This window comes from Electrophorus electricus, chromosome 11 (assembly GCF_041902795.1).
Source record: "Electrophorus electricus isolate QZ-2024a chromosome 11, ASM4190279v1, whole genome shotgun sequence".
Lineage (NCBI taxonomy): Eukaryota > Metazoa > Chordata > Actinopteri > Gymnotiformes > Gymnotidae > Electrophorus > Electrophorus electricus.
Window position 1 is genome coordinate 28,702,501 of NC_137507.1, and position 12,500 is coordinate 28,715,000.

Sequence of the window (12,500 nt, forward strand, 5' to 3'; positions counted from 1 at the left end):
GTTTCTGCCAAACGTCCTTTGCACGTCCCACTTACGAGTGCATTATCTGGCAGACAAAAGCAGATCTCATTACCCCAAACTCAGCAGCCCTGCTTTCATGTTATTACTGATTCCAGTACAGCTGCGCTGTCACTGTCATAAAGGATTAAACAGACCTGCATCTGTACAGGAGTGTGCATGTGTAGGAGCGTGTACAGCTGTACACTCCTGTAAGATCTCTGTAGTTAACATCTTCTGACTGTCCCACGGTCTTGGTTAAAGTGTGAGTGTCCCCTACGATAAAGGTTGAACATCCCTTGCACTAAAGAGAGCGTCCCTAACGCTAAAGTGAGCGTCCCTTACACTAAAGGCAGAGCATCCCTAAGGCTGAGGTGATTGTGCTAACAGGTGTGTGTTCCTGTGCTCTTTCTGCTCTGAGATTCTGGTCTTCCAGCATCGTCAGTGACCGTGGCGTTCATATGCGAGGCCGATCAGAGACTGTGAGATCTTGCATTGTTGTATCCTTTTGGGTGAAGTCCAGTGCGTAAGAATACTAGGAGAAGCTTGCTCACTGACTGTAAAGCACTTCAGTTTTAAATGTGCTGTAGAAATAAAATATCCCTACTTTCAGCTCAGTTTGATCCAAATATGTCAAAGATAGAGGTTCCTACCTGCTTTATGCAGCCTCATTCAGACGTGCTGGGTAATTAGTGTGGGAGATGAATGAGATCAGTTCAAACTAAACCTTTGCTCTTCCAGAACTGAAGAGCGGCACCTCCACTAGATCACAGATAACACCGAATATCTTCCATTGCGATTTACACAATAGACCTTCGTGGAGCATGTCATTAGAAATGAAAGCGCTCCATATGCAGAGCTGGTCAGCGCCGCACTAGGCCCCGATATTCCCTGGCAGAAGAGCTGAAGGAGAAGACGGATCGCCTTCATTAAAGGATTGCTTCATACCAACCTTGACCACAGGCAGTTCACCCGGCCAATCAGAAACACAAGTATCCAGCCTCATCAATAATGAGCGCGAGGTGGCGAGTGGCTTCGGGAGTGTGCAGATGAGGAGACAGAGAGCGAGTGTTGGGGATTAATATTGCATGGCTTGGCGTTGGCCTTATTATGAGTACTGCGCACCGGCCTGTCAGTGAAGTCCGTTCCCAAGCTCTGATCTGAGCCTGCTTGCTCTTCCCTCACTGATCTGAGAACAGCTGTCTGGTCTCTAATTAGAGGTCTTTACCAAGAGCAGTGTTTCATTCCCAATGAGCAATTACCACCAGCTCTCTGCTTAATGAAGTCAGTGAGAGGCAGATGATGGGTGATGTTCAGAAGATACGAGTGGCAGGTTGCTCATGCAGAGAAGTGTTTGTTTGGGATTTTTTCTAAAGGCTCACTAACCATGAATGTAGACAAGACAAAGATGGGAAGACCGTAGTTGAGCTTCAGTAGGTGCTGTGCAAGATTGGGGGTCATGACCCCTGGGCAACTTCAGACATTGGAATTTGTAAAACCATAACTTATCATTTTATTTTTAATAAATAAGTTACGCACAGTTTATGGTCATTTTCAGTTGTACTTTCGCTGGTTAAAAGTACAAACAGCTGTGAATGTGTTGCGTCCAAAAGGTTCCACCAACCTACTCTGGCTAAACGGATCATTTCCCTGGACTCACACAGCGCAAATTCCAACATCAGTCTGATACACGTCTGATACATGAAACATGCCCAACTACTGCCTATCACACTAACCACATTTTTGGTTGAACAACAAAAGGAAATAAACACGTTAACATTCATATACCCACATTGTTGTTGCTTTTAACAACGTAGTGAACATTTTTACTGTGTGATTGGTCAGATATTTACTGTACAGTTACATGACCAGTTATGTGTATTTGTTAGTGTAGTCTTTATGCAGTATTTACTGGGGTTACATGTATAGTTCTGTGTATGTGGTTAGTGTAGTCTTTATGCAGTATTTAGTGGGGTTACATGTACAGTTCTGTATATTAGTTAGTGTAGTTTTTATACAGTATTTACTGGGATTACATGTATAGTTCTGTGTATGTGGTTAGTGTAGTCTTTATGCAGTATTTACTGGGGTTACCTGTATAGTTCTGTGTATTTGTTAGTGTAGTCTTTATGTAGTATTTACTGGGGTTACCTGTATAGTTCTGTATATTTGTTAGTGTAGTCTTTATGCAGTATTTACTGGGGTTACATGTATAGTTCTGTGTATGTGGTTAGTGTAGTCTTTATACAGTATTTACTGGGGTTACATGTATAGTTCTGTGTATGTGGTTAGTGTAGTCTTTATGCAGTATTTACTGGGGTTAGACGTACAGTTCTGTGTATTTGTTACTGTAGTCTTTATGCAGTATTTACTGGGGTTAGACGTACAGTTCTGTGTATTTGTTACTGTAGTCTTTATGCAGTATTTACTGGGGTTAAGGCTTTCTCTATTACACCCTTATACTGAAAATGCAAACTCTGCAAAAGACCAGGAATATTTATAGTCATATAAACAGAAGAAAACACAGAAACCGGGAAACAGCTTTCAGGAAAGTCGTGTAAGTTGTGGGGATCACTAGCAAGACTGCAGAAATAAAGGGTACATGATGATCTGCTAATAAACCTGTGACCTGCAAACAGGAGAGTGAAAGGAAAGGCAGAGGAACCGTAAACCTGAAGAGGCATTTCCCATGCTGGTCCCCCAACACAAACATGGCCATCAACGTGGACACCAGGGCGCCAACAGGACCCACATGTGCTCAGCAGGCCGTGCACAGGCAGTCCAGACGTGGAGGACGAGATATGTACAGAGAGCCGAGCTGGGGCAAGAGAATGCCCAGCTGGGGCAAGAGAACACCCAGCACAAGCATGCGTGCACTAGAGTGGGGTATGAGACCGGACCAGGAAATGACTGTCTAATTGATTAATTTCTTCTAATGTTTATTGTGTAGCAATTATGTGAAATGGAATTGATCCGGTCTGATGTTTTATGGCATTTGAGCAGCTGTATGTTGCTACACTGTGACTGTGGCTGTCCTCCACAGGATGACTGTATAACTGGCCAAACACTGCAGCTCTGTGCCAGGTTATGTAACACGGCACACGACTGAAATGCAGACTCAAACTCTAGTATATTTTTTTCTGTCACTAAGGTTAGAATGGGTGTCAGATTTGGAGCATCTAACGAAGCCCAAAGTGGCGCTTGGCATTCGATCACCATAAGAGGTAAAAACCACCTCTACAGCAGGTCATGCTGATGCACCACCACTTCTCAAAAATCACAGCCATTCTGTAACCTACACTTTGCAACGCTTTAGAAAAACAGGCTGACAAAAGAAAGACAAAAAGTCGTTCTCACTTCTGAGCTCCCCCTCCTCCTCTCCAAAGCACTTGAGATCTCTGCAGATCAGGTCCAATGCAGCTCTGACCCCTGACCCCTGACCCCAGCACCTGTCTAATTCCTCTCCTGTCTGTGGTTTCTACCCTCTTGCAGGTCTCTCCGTCTGCCAGATTTGGCTGCCAGGTGTTGGAGTGCAAAGAGGCAAAGCTTTTAGTGACACTGTGTGTTTACACACCGGAGAACTCCTACGCCGCACTAATGCAACCGTGAACAGGAGCTGATAAATATGCATCTCTCCTTCACAGAGAGTGTCCCGCCAAAGCCGTGCAGGTGGGAGAAGAGGAGTGTGTCAGATCCCTGTGTCCTGGCCTGCCTCACAAGTCTGAAACAAGTGTTTCGGGGATGGCACTCAGCAGCCTGTAACAGCTTACTCATTTCTTTAGTTCATCTTAATAGGATTCATTTTTTGCTCTTCTAAATTGTTTGTTCCTTTATGTATTACCGTCTATTTTCATCTTCATTTCTTAATCTCTATTTTTATGTTAATCTATTGATTGCATTCATTATATGATTTTCTTTTTTTTAAGAATTCATACTAACTCTTCATGAACTCTTGAATTCAGAAAGGCAGGGTTCAAATGAGAACTCGGAGAGACAGGGCTCAAAACAGAACCAGCTCCGTAACTCGGAGAGACAGGGCTCAAAACAGAACCAGCTCCGTAACTTGGAGAGACACAGTTCAAAACAGAACCAGCTCCGTAACTTGGAGAGACAGTTCAAAACACAACCAGCTCCATAACTCGGAGAGACAGGGCTCAATACAGAACCAGCTCCGTAACTTGGAGAGACAGGGCTCAATACAGAACCAGCTCCGTATCTTGGAGAGACAGGGCTCAATACAGAACCAGCTCCGTAACTCGGAGAGACAGGGCTCAAAACATAACCAGCTCCGTAACTTGGAGAGACAGAATTCAAAACACAACCAGTTCCGTAACTTGGAGAGACAGAGTTCAAAACACAACCAACTCCATTGCGTTGCGCTGGGCTTGTCTGGGGATTCATTCAGTGCTGGGTTGCTGTTCTTTTGCTCTGTGTCTTCTGGGTCTGTTGAACTTCTAACTAGATACAGAGGGAAGGTTAATGTTTTCTCAGCTCAGAAAGCACAGCCTATTCTGGCCCTTAACTCATTAGCAAACACTTTATACCTTCAATCAGGTGTGTTTTTTAAATTTCCCAGTGGCTTGGGTTATTAGGCAGCAGAAATTCTTTAATTTAATGACAAACATATTACATTCTTAATGAGTGCAAAACACTGATGAACAAGCTATGCTGTTAGCCTGCTTCTGGTGTTAGCCAACAAGCAACTGCTGCAGTCTGTTACACCTGTTACAGTCTCTCTGTGTTACAGTCTGTGACACCTGTTAAAGTCCCTCTGTGTTACAGTCTTGTTACCATCCCTCTCTGTTACAGTCTGTTACGCTCTGTTACCATCCCTCTGTTACACTCTGTTACGCTCTGTTAGTCTGTTACTGTCCCTCACCTGTTCCAGTGTTACACCCGTTACAGTCTGTTACGCTTTGTTACCATCCCTCTCTGATACACTCTGTTATGCTCTGTTACAGTCTATCACCATCCCTCACCTGTTCCAGTGTTACACTCGTTACAGTCTGTTACTGTCCCTCACCTGTTCCAGTGTTACACTCATTACAGTCTGTTACGCTCTGTTACCATCCCTCTCTGATACGCTGTTACGCTGTTACAGTCTGTTACTGTCCCTTACCTGTTCCAGTGTTACACTCGTTACAGTCTGTTACGCTCTGTTACCATCCCTCTCTGATACACTCTGTTACGCTCTGTTACAGTCTGTTACCATCCCTCACCTGTTCCAGTGTTACACTCGTTACAGTCTGTTACGCTCTGTTACCATCCCTCTCTGATACGCTCTGTTACGCTCTGTTACAGTCTGTTACTGTCCCTCACCTGTTCCAGTGTTACACTCGTTACAGTCTGTTACGCTCTGTTACCATCCCTCTCTGATACGCTCTGTTACGCTCTGTTAGTCTGTTACTGTCCCTCACCTGTTCCAGTGTTACACTCGTTACAGTCTGTTACGCTGTTACCATCCCTCTCTGATACGCTTTGTTACGCTCTGTTAGTCTGTTACTGTCCCTCACCTGTTCCAGTGTTACACTCGTTACAGTCTGTTACGCTCTGTTACCATCCCTCTCTGTTACGCTCTGTTACAGTCTGTTACTGTCCCTCACCTGTTCCAGTGTTACACTCGTTACAGTCTGTTACACTCTGTTACCATCCCTCTCTGATACACTCTGTTACGCTCTGTTACAGTCTGTTACCGTCCCTCACCTGTTCCAGTGTTACACTCATTAGTCTGTTACGCTGTTACAGTCCCTCTCTCCCTCTTCTTCTCTTTCTCCCTCTGTCTGTCCCTCTGACTCTCTCTCTCTCTCCCTCTTTTGCTTACTCTCATTTAAATGCAGAAGACAAAGGGGGGGAAATGCTTGTTGAATTGCAAATAAATCGTACTGTTGCCTACTTCTCCATGCCAGTCACAAATTGGAGCTTTTTTTTTACAATTTCTTTTTTTTAAATCCTCAAATAGACCAATTAAGCCTGCAGAAGAAACAATTCCAGCTCCATAAATACCCCGACAGCTGACAGGTTCCAAGACTTGCATGTACCTGCCAGACTCATAATGAAAACCCAATAAAAGTGTCACAGTCCTCTCCTAATGTGACAGGCACCTCCAGACTGACTCGCTCCCTCCACTCTCCTTTTATATTACTTAATGGCACTTTGAGTGTAAAGCAGCCAATATGCGACTCAAGAATAGATCTAAATTAATGTGGTGTATAAAACATAATATCCTGCGTTTGACATTTGCCATCAAAAGTTTGCCTTCTCTTACATAAAGCTTGTGGACTGGAGCACGTAAGTGTTGTAAAAAGAGCTCGGAGGGGGGTGATTGGAAGGGCCTGGCAAATGATGACTGGTACAGTTTTGTGAAAGCAGCGATACGAAAGTCCTGACATCCTGAGAGCGTTCATATCCTCCCCTCCCCTCCCGATCTGACTGATGTGTGTACTCTCCTACAGGACGCTCAGGCCTCTAATCAAGGTCATTTGGATGAAATGTAACTACAGTCATTATTGTTGTCATGGGTACCAAGTCTGCTGGGACAAACCGTGGCCGTGGAGACTGAAGTTAAGAAGTTCAGACCCCCCCATCTTTGCTTGTTACACACTTGATTTGGTGTGTTCAGCAGTCAGAGAATGCAGCGAGAGTATACTGACGGCCCAACTTCTAACAAGAGGGACGTTATAAGACGCACCTCTTAAGTATGGAGGAGCAATTTGATGGCATGAATCTGAGATACGTGCCAGTGAAAACAGCAAATCATATCATTTTACTGAGCGTTTGTAACTGGGAAACAGTTGAGGAAGGCAATAAAATGAAGCAGTGAATGAAGTGCACACTTCTGTCTCAGCAGGTATGAATAACATTCAGGGCACTCTGGAGGGACTGGAGACCCTTCTGTAGCTGCACACTGTTAAGGACACACTTCTTCCTTAGCTACTTGGCAAACTAATTATTTATATTACAATTAATAATGCCATTATTACTTATTTATATATGAAATCTGTTTATTTCTTTCTATGGCTGTTTTTTATTTACTAAATACGTTCTGTCCCTGGGTGGCCCACAAGTTAAACAATTTCAAATAATACACCACATCTTGGAAAAAAAACAAAAACAAAACAAAACAAAACAAAAAAAGCAATATTTTAAAAGTTCTGAAAATCTCTCTGAGTAAAACCCGTTTAAAACAGCACTTTCCTGAAACTCCATGTTAAGACGGACTGTGTGATGGTCGTGGATTACATGGCACACTGCACATACAACACCATGTGTCCCCAGACCCTGAGGGTCCAGTCTGCTAAAGACCACGGGTTTATCTGTAGCGCGCTTCAAACCCCTCTCTCCATGACCGGTCTGCTGTTTTGGAGCCCTACGGAGACTCCGTGTCTCCGACTGAGGAGACGGTCTGCTGTTTTGGAGCCCTACGGGGACTCCGTGTCTCCGACTGAGGAGACGGTCTGCTGTTTTGGAGCCCTACGGGGACTCCGTGTCTCCGACTGAGGAGACGGTCTGCTGTTTTGGAGCCCTACGGGGACTCCGTGTCTCCGACTGAGGAGACGGTCTGCTGTTTTGGAGCCCTACGGAGACTCCGTGTCTCCGACTGAGGAGACGGTCTGCTGTTTTGGAGCCCTACGGAGACTCCGTGTCTCCGACTGAGGAGACGGTCTGCTGTTTTGGAGCCCTACGGAGACTCCGTGTCTCCGACTGAGGAGACGGTCTGCTGTTTTGGAGCCCTACGGAGACTCCGTGTCTCCGACTGAGGAGACGGTCTGCTGTTTTGGAGCCCTACGGGGACGCCGTGTCTCCGACTGAGGAGACGGTCTGCTGTTTTGGAGCCCTACGGGGACTCCGTGTCTCCGACTGAGGAGACGGTCTGCTGTTTTGGAGCCCTACGGAGACTCCGTGTCTCCGACTGAGGAGACGGTCTGCTGTTTTGGAGCCCTACGGAGACTCCGTGTCTCCGACTGAGGAGACGGTCTGCTGTTTTGGAGCCCTACGGAGACTCCGTGTCTCCGACTGAGGAGACGGTCTGCTGTTTTGGAGCCCTACGGGGACTCCGTGTCTCCGACTGAGGAGACGGTCTGCTGTTTTGGAGCCCTACGGGGACTCCGTGTCTCCGACTGAGGAGACGGTCTGCTGTTTTGGAGCCCTACGGGGACTCCGTGTCTCCGACTGAGGAGACGGTCTGCTGTTTTGGAGCCCTACGGGGACTCCGTGTCTCCGACTGAGGAGACGGTCTGCTGTTTTGGAGCCCTACGGGGACTCCGTGTCTCCGACTGAGGAGACGGTCTGCTGTTTTGGAGCCCTACGGGGACTCCGTGTCTCCGACTGAGGAGACGGTCTGCTGTTTTGGAGCCCTACGGGGACTCCGTGTCTCCGACTGAGGAGACGGTCTGCTGTTTTGGAGCCCTACGGGGACTCCGTGTCTCCGACTGAGGAGACGGTCTGCTGTTTTGGAGCCCTACGGGGACTCCGTGTCTCCGACTGAGGAGACGGTCTGCTGTTTTGGAGCCCTACGGGGACTCCGTGTCTCCGACTGAGGAGACCGTCGGTCTGTTGTTTTGAAGCACTTTCTTGTCTGAATGACTGTTCAGGCAGTGATGTTGTGCACCAGTGTTACTGTTATATAATTATAAACACAGCTCTTGGCTTATTCCGAGTCTTTAACATTGTCTTTGTGGAAAACCAGAATAAGTAAATATGTTACAAGGAGCAGGGAAAAGTGTAAGTAGCACTGCGAGGACAGTCCAGGGTCAAAATCACCATGGCGAAGACAGTCATTATTGTTGTCATGGCAACCACGTCTGCTGGGACAAACTGCGGCCATGGAGATTGAAGTTAGGAAGTTCAGAGCCCCTCTGCTCCATCTTTGCTTGTTACACACAATCTGATAAGATGTGTTCAACATTCAGAAAATATTGAAACACTATTAAATATCCAAATTCTACGAAAAGGGACATTATACGCTCAACAAACTAAAGACGGGAAACAATGCATGTAAAATTGCGTGTTAATCAAGGTAGAAGCAGTAGCAGCAGGGAAGCTGTAATGCATGACAAGATGGAGACAGAAACTGAAAACAAAACAAAACCACATGGCGTGGGCATAGTGGGAACCTGCACAGGGGGAAACCGCGACAAAAAAACACAACAACAACAACAACAAACAAAAACTAACAATAAAGTGTTGGTAAGCAACCAGCTATCAATGCTGCGGTTTGCTGTTACAAAAAAAGAATCACTAAGTGATGTTGATTTTAAGATATTACTCTGTAGTCATGGCAAATAGTAGCTATGACAAAATTGTTGCCATGGTGATGGAACTTAGGTACAAGCCCCTCTCTCAGAAAATGATGTTAATCTGAGGGCACAGTCGGAAAACTCCACACGACCAACCAACCACAGTCTTCCTCGTTTGCTGCTGATGGACAGACACGTTATTACTCACTTTATGAGTCGGAGCGCTAGCGGCCTGTTCCCACATAAAGGCCAACTCCGGTAACACCGAGGCTCAGCTCACGAGCATGACTTCATCCAAATTAAGATCGTTTATCAGATGATGGCGCACCGCCACCGGAGAGCACCTGCTTTCTGCTTTGGACACACAATCCATGATTTGACATTATGAGAGTGACATTTTAAAGGAGCAGCTTCCTGAGCCCTGGTTCCTGTTTGTCGGCTCAACCAGAAGACGCCAACACGGTGGTTTGTTAGTGGGGAGATTGAGAGCTAACGAGGAAAGAGGACAGTCACTTAAAAACCATTTATCCTGACCTTTTACTCCAAGGAAAAATCTATGTGCTGTTAATGAGACCATATTAAGGAGCTAAGTTTAATCTGCGTTATTTTACCTCTGTCTAATTTGCAGAGATTGAAGGTTTGGGTTTTTTCCTCCATTCTGAGGTTAAACAGTGACAGAAGTTATAGCTGGTTCTTGGTCTGTTTTAAGTGCTCTAAAGAGACAGTTGGCTTTACAAACAGATGTGGAGTAATTAACGCTGATGGTTTCAGTGTGTTTATATTAGTGTTTACAACACTTCTTTAAGTACCAATGAAGAAATATGCCACTTAAATCTAGAATGCGCACACACACACACACACACACACACAATACAGAACAAAAATAAATGCCAATTAATTTTCATAGATAGAAAAATACAAATAAACAAGATCAATGCAAAATCAGCAGCAGACCAGGGCCGGTTTTCAGAACATGCGCGGGCCCCTCGCTCACACAGTTGTAAATCAGCGCACGATCTGCCCGTGAAGGAACCGCGAGCTAAATGTGTTTATCAGCAGACCACTCCTCCAGCTGACGGAGAGCAGCATCCGTGCTCCGGCTTGTCTTCGTCGGGCGGATATATCTGCGTGGGGCTTGGCAGGCCACGCAGAGATGCGTGCGCTATAGCTGGCCCAGAGACGAACAAAGACAGGTGGGAGAGGGAGATCTGCACCCTGAGACGTAAGCCGGTGCATTCGTCACTCGCCATTGCCGACTTCGCCACCGCGGAAAACCTTGTATTGTCAAGCCACTTCCTCTCTCTCGGTCCTCCAGTTTCCCCAATTTATATGTAAATGTAGGTGTTCTTGACAACACCAGGCTGAAGGCAGTTTATTCGATCTCCTCAGCAGTCTATAAACCAAAAATAAACGCCATGAGTCCTTCGTTCCAAGCACAGCCAAATAAATCATACGTATTACATTTTTTCTTAAGGTAACACTTTGGAAATAACCATGATTTCCCCTGAGTACTCTTCACGCTGGTTGATTTCGAGTCTGTCATGAAACTGAAAGCCTTAAGTAATTCGTGAACGGTAAACACTGCACATACCGAACGCTCGAATGAGCGTCGTAAGATTTTTTTTTCCATTAATTTGGCACTGACTTTGAGAAAATTCGAGAAATGCATTCAGTCTTTATAATAATGCAGCGATGTTTGTCGATTCTAAGACGTTCATGAATTAGTAGCCATAAACCCATCGCCACGTGGCAAGGACACACCAAGCAGAGCAGATGTTCAGAACCGCACGCTGCACCGTCAACAGAAAACGGCTTTACAGACTCTCAGATGACAGATTTCTCAAGATGGCGCGATGTTGTGCCAAGATGGCCAAACAGGTGACGCATTGCACTTCCTGTAGCATCTTGGGGCGCTTTAAAGGGGAACTGCGGTGCTAGTTAGCTCTGCTCCTACAGGTGCACTTACTGCTTCTGATGGTAGATATTAGATATTTTCCCTGCCAAAGAAGCGAAGCAAGTGGTAGCGCGCAAAGGACGTCTGATATTCAAACTCGGTAATACAACCAAACGAAAAGGCAGCCTCGCGAATAAAGGGCATGAGCACTGAGAGCATTTCCTCACGACGTAAGCCTTGCACTCCTTAGCGCGAATTCACACTCGTGCCTTGACCGCGCACTTGACTCCGCAACCCGGACCGATTGCGAGCTCGTTTCGGCTCGTGATCTCAGGTTCACAGAGAAGAATTCCATCTTAACCGTGGGTCTACCGCGTGATTCCACTCGCCACATAAAACCATTCACATGTTGAAAATCAACTCCTTTTTGTGTCTCTTCACCATGCAGGACCACAAACACACAAGGGGAAGGTCTTTGGGCTTTATTAATCATACTGAGAACATAATAATGGTAACATGGCTCTGTCATATGACTAGCTGAATATGCTGCAGCTCATTTCCCACCACCACGAAGCTTAAAAAACCAAGTGATAAGTCGAAACAGTCGTGTTACAAAATGAACCAATCATGCGGCCCCGCGAGCAGCGCCGGGAGCGGATAGCTTCCGCACCTGCAACTGACCACGCCACAGCCGGCTAGAAGCGATCCCCACATCACCGATCTCAGATGAACCAGAGATCGGTACTATGGACCACTCCCGGGCTCAAAAACGGCGTTCACATCTGACCAAATGCTCCGAACTCATGGAGCAAGTGGACCTGGGTTCGGAAAAAATCCTCTATGTGTAAAACACGCATAGAGGCTGAGGAGAAATACAGAATGCTGATGGATTCTCCCTGTGGGGTTAAGGAGGGATAGAAACAAGGAATAATGAGGAACAGGGGAGTGCAGGAAAGGTTAATAGGATGGGGATTGGGATCGAGGGAGGGGTTGGGATGTGGAGTTTTGTTTGGTGGGGGGGGGGGGGGTTTGTACACCAGTACAATTTCGGTCCAAGTCTGTGAATCCAGAGCTGATCCAACTGGTCATTTCACTCAATATCTGCTAAAACTTAGACAGGAAGGTGACAGAGAGAAGTGTTTCTGACCAAACTGCAAGTCTGACATTAAACGAAATGACGAAAATGGTTTTACATGGGGTGGATTTAAATTCACAGAGCAAGTCAAAGGCTATTTCAGAACTGAATCTTAACCAAGAAAGTTTATTTAAACATTTGGGAGACTTCCAGGGTCCCCATCAGGCCATGCGTCTAATCTGATGGGCCGGAGCCTTTATGAGGTCATAATGAGATCAGCTAATTGCCTGCAAATGGA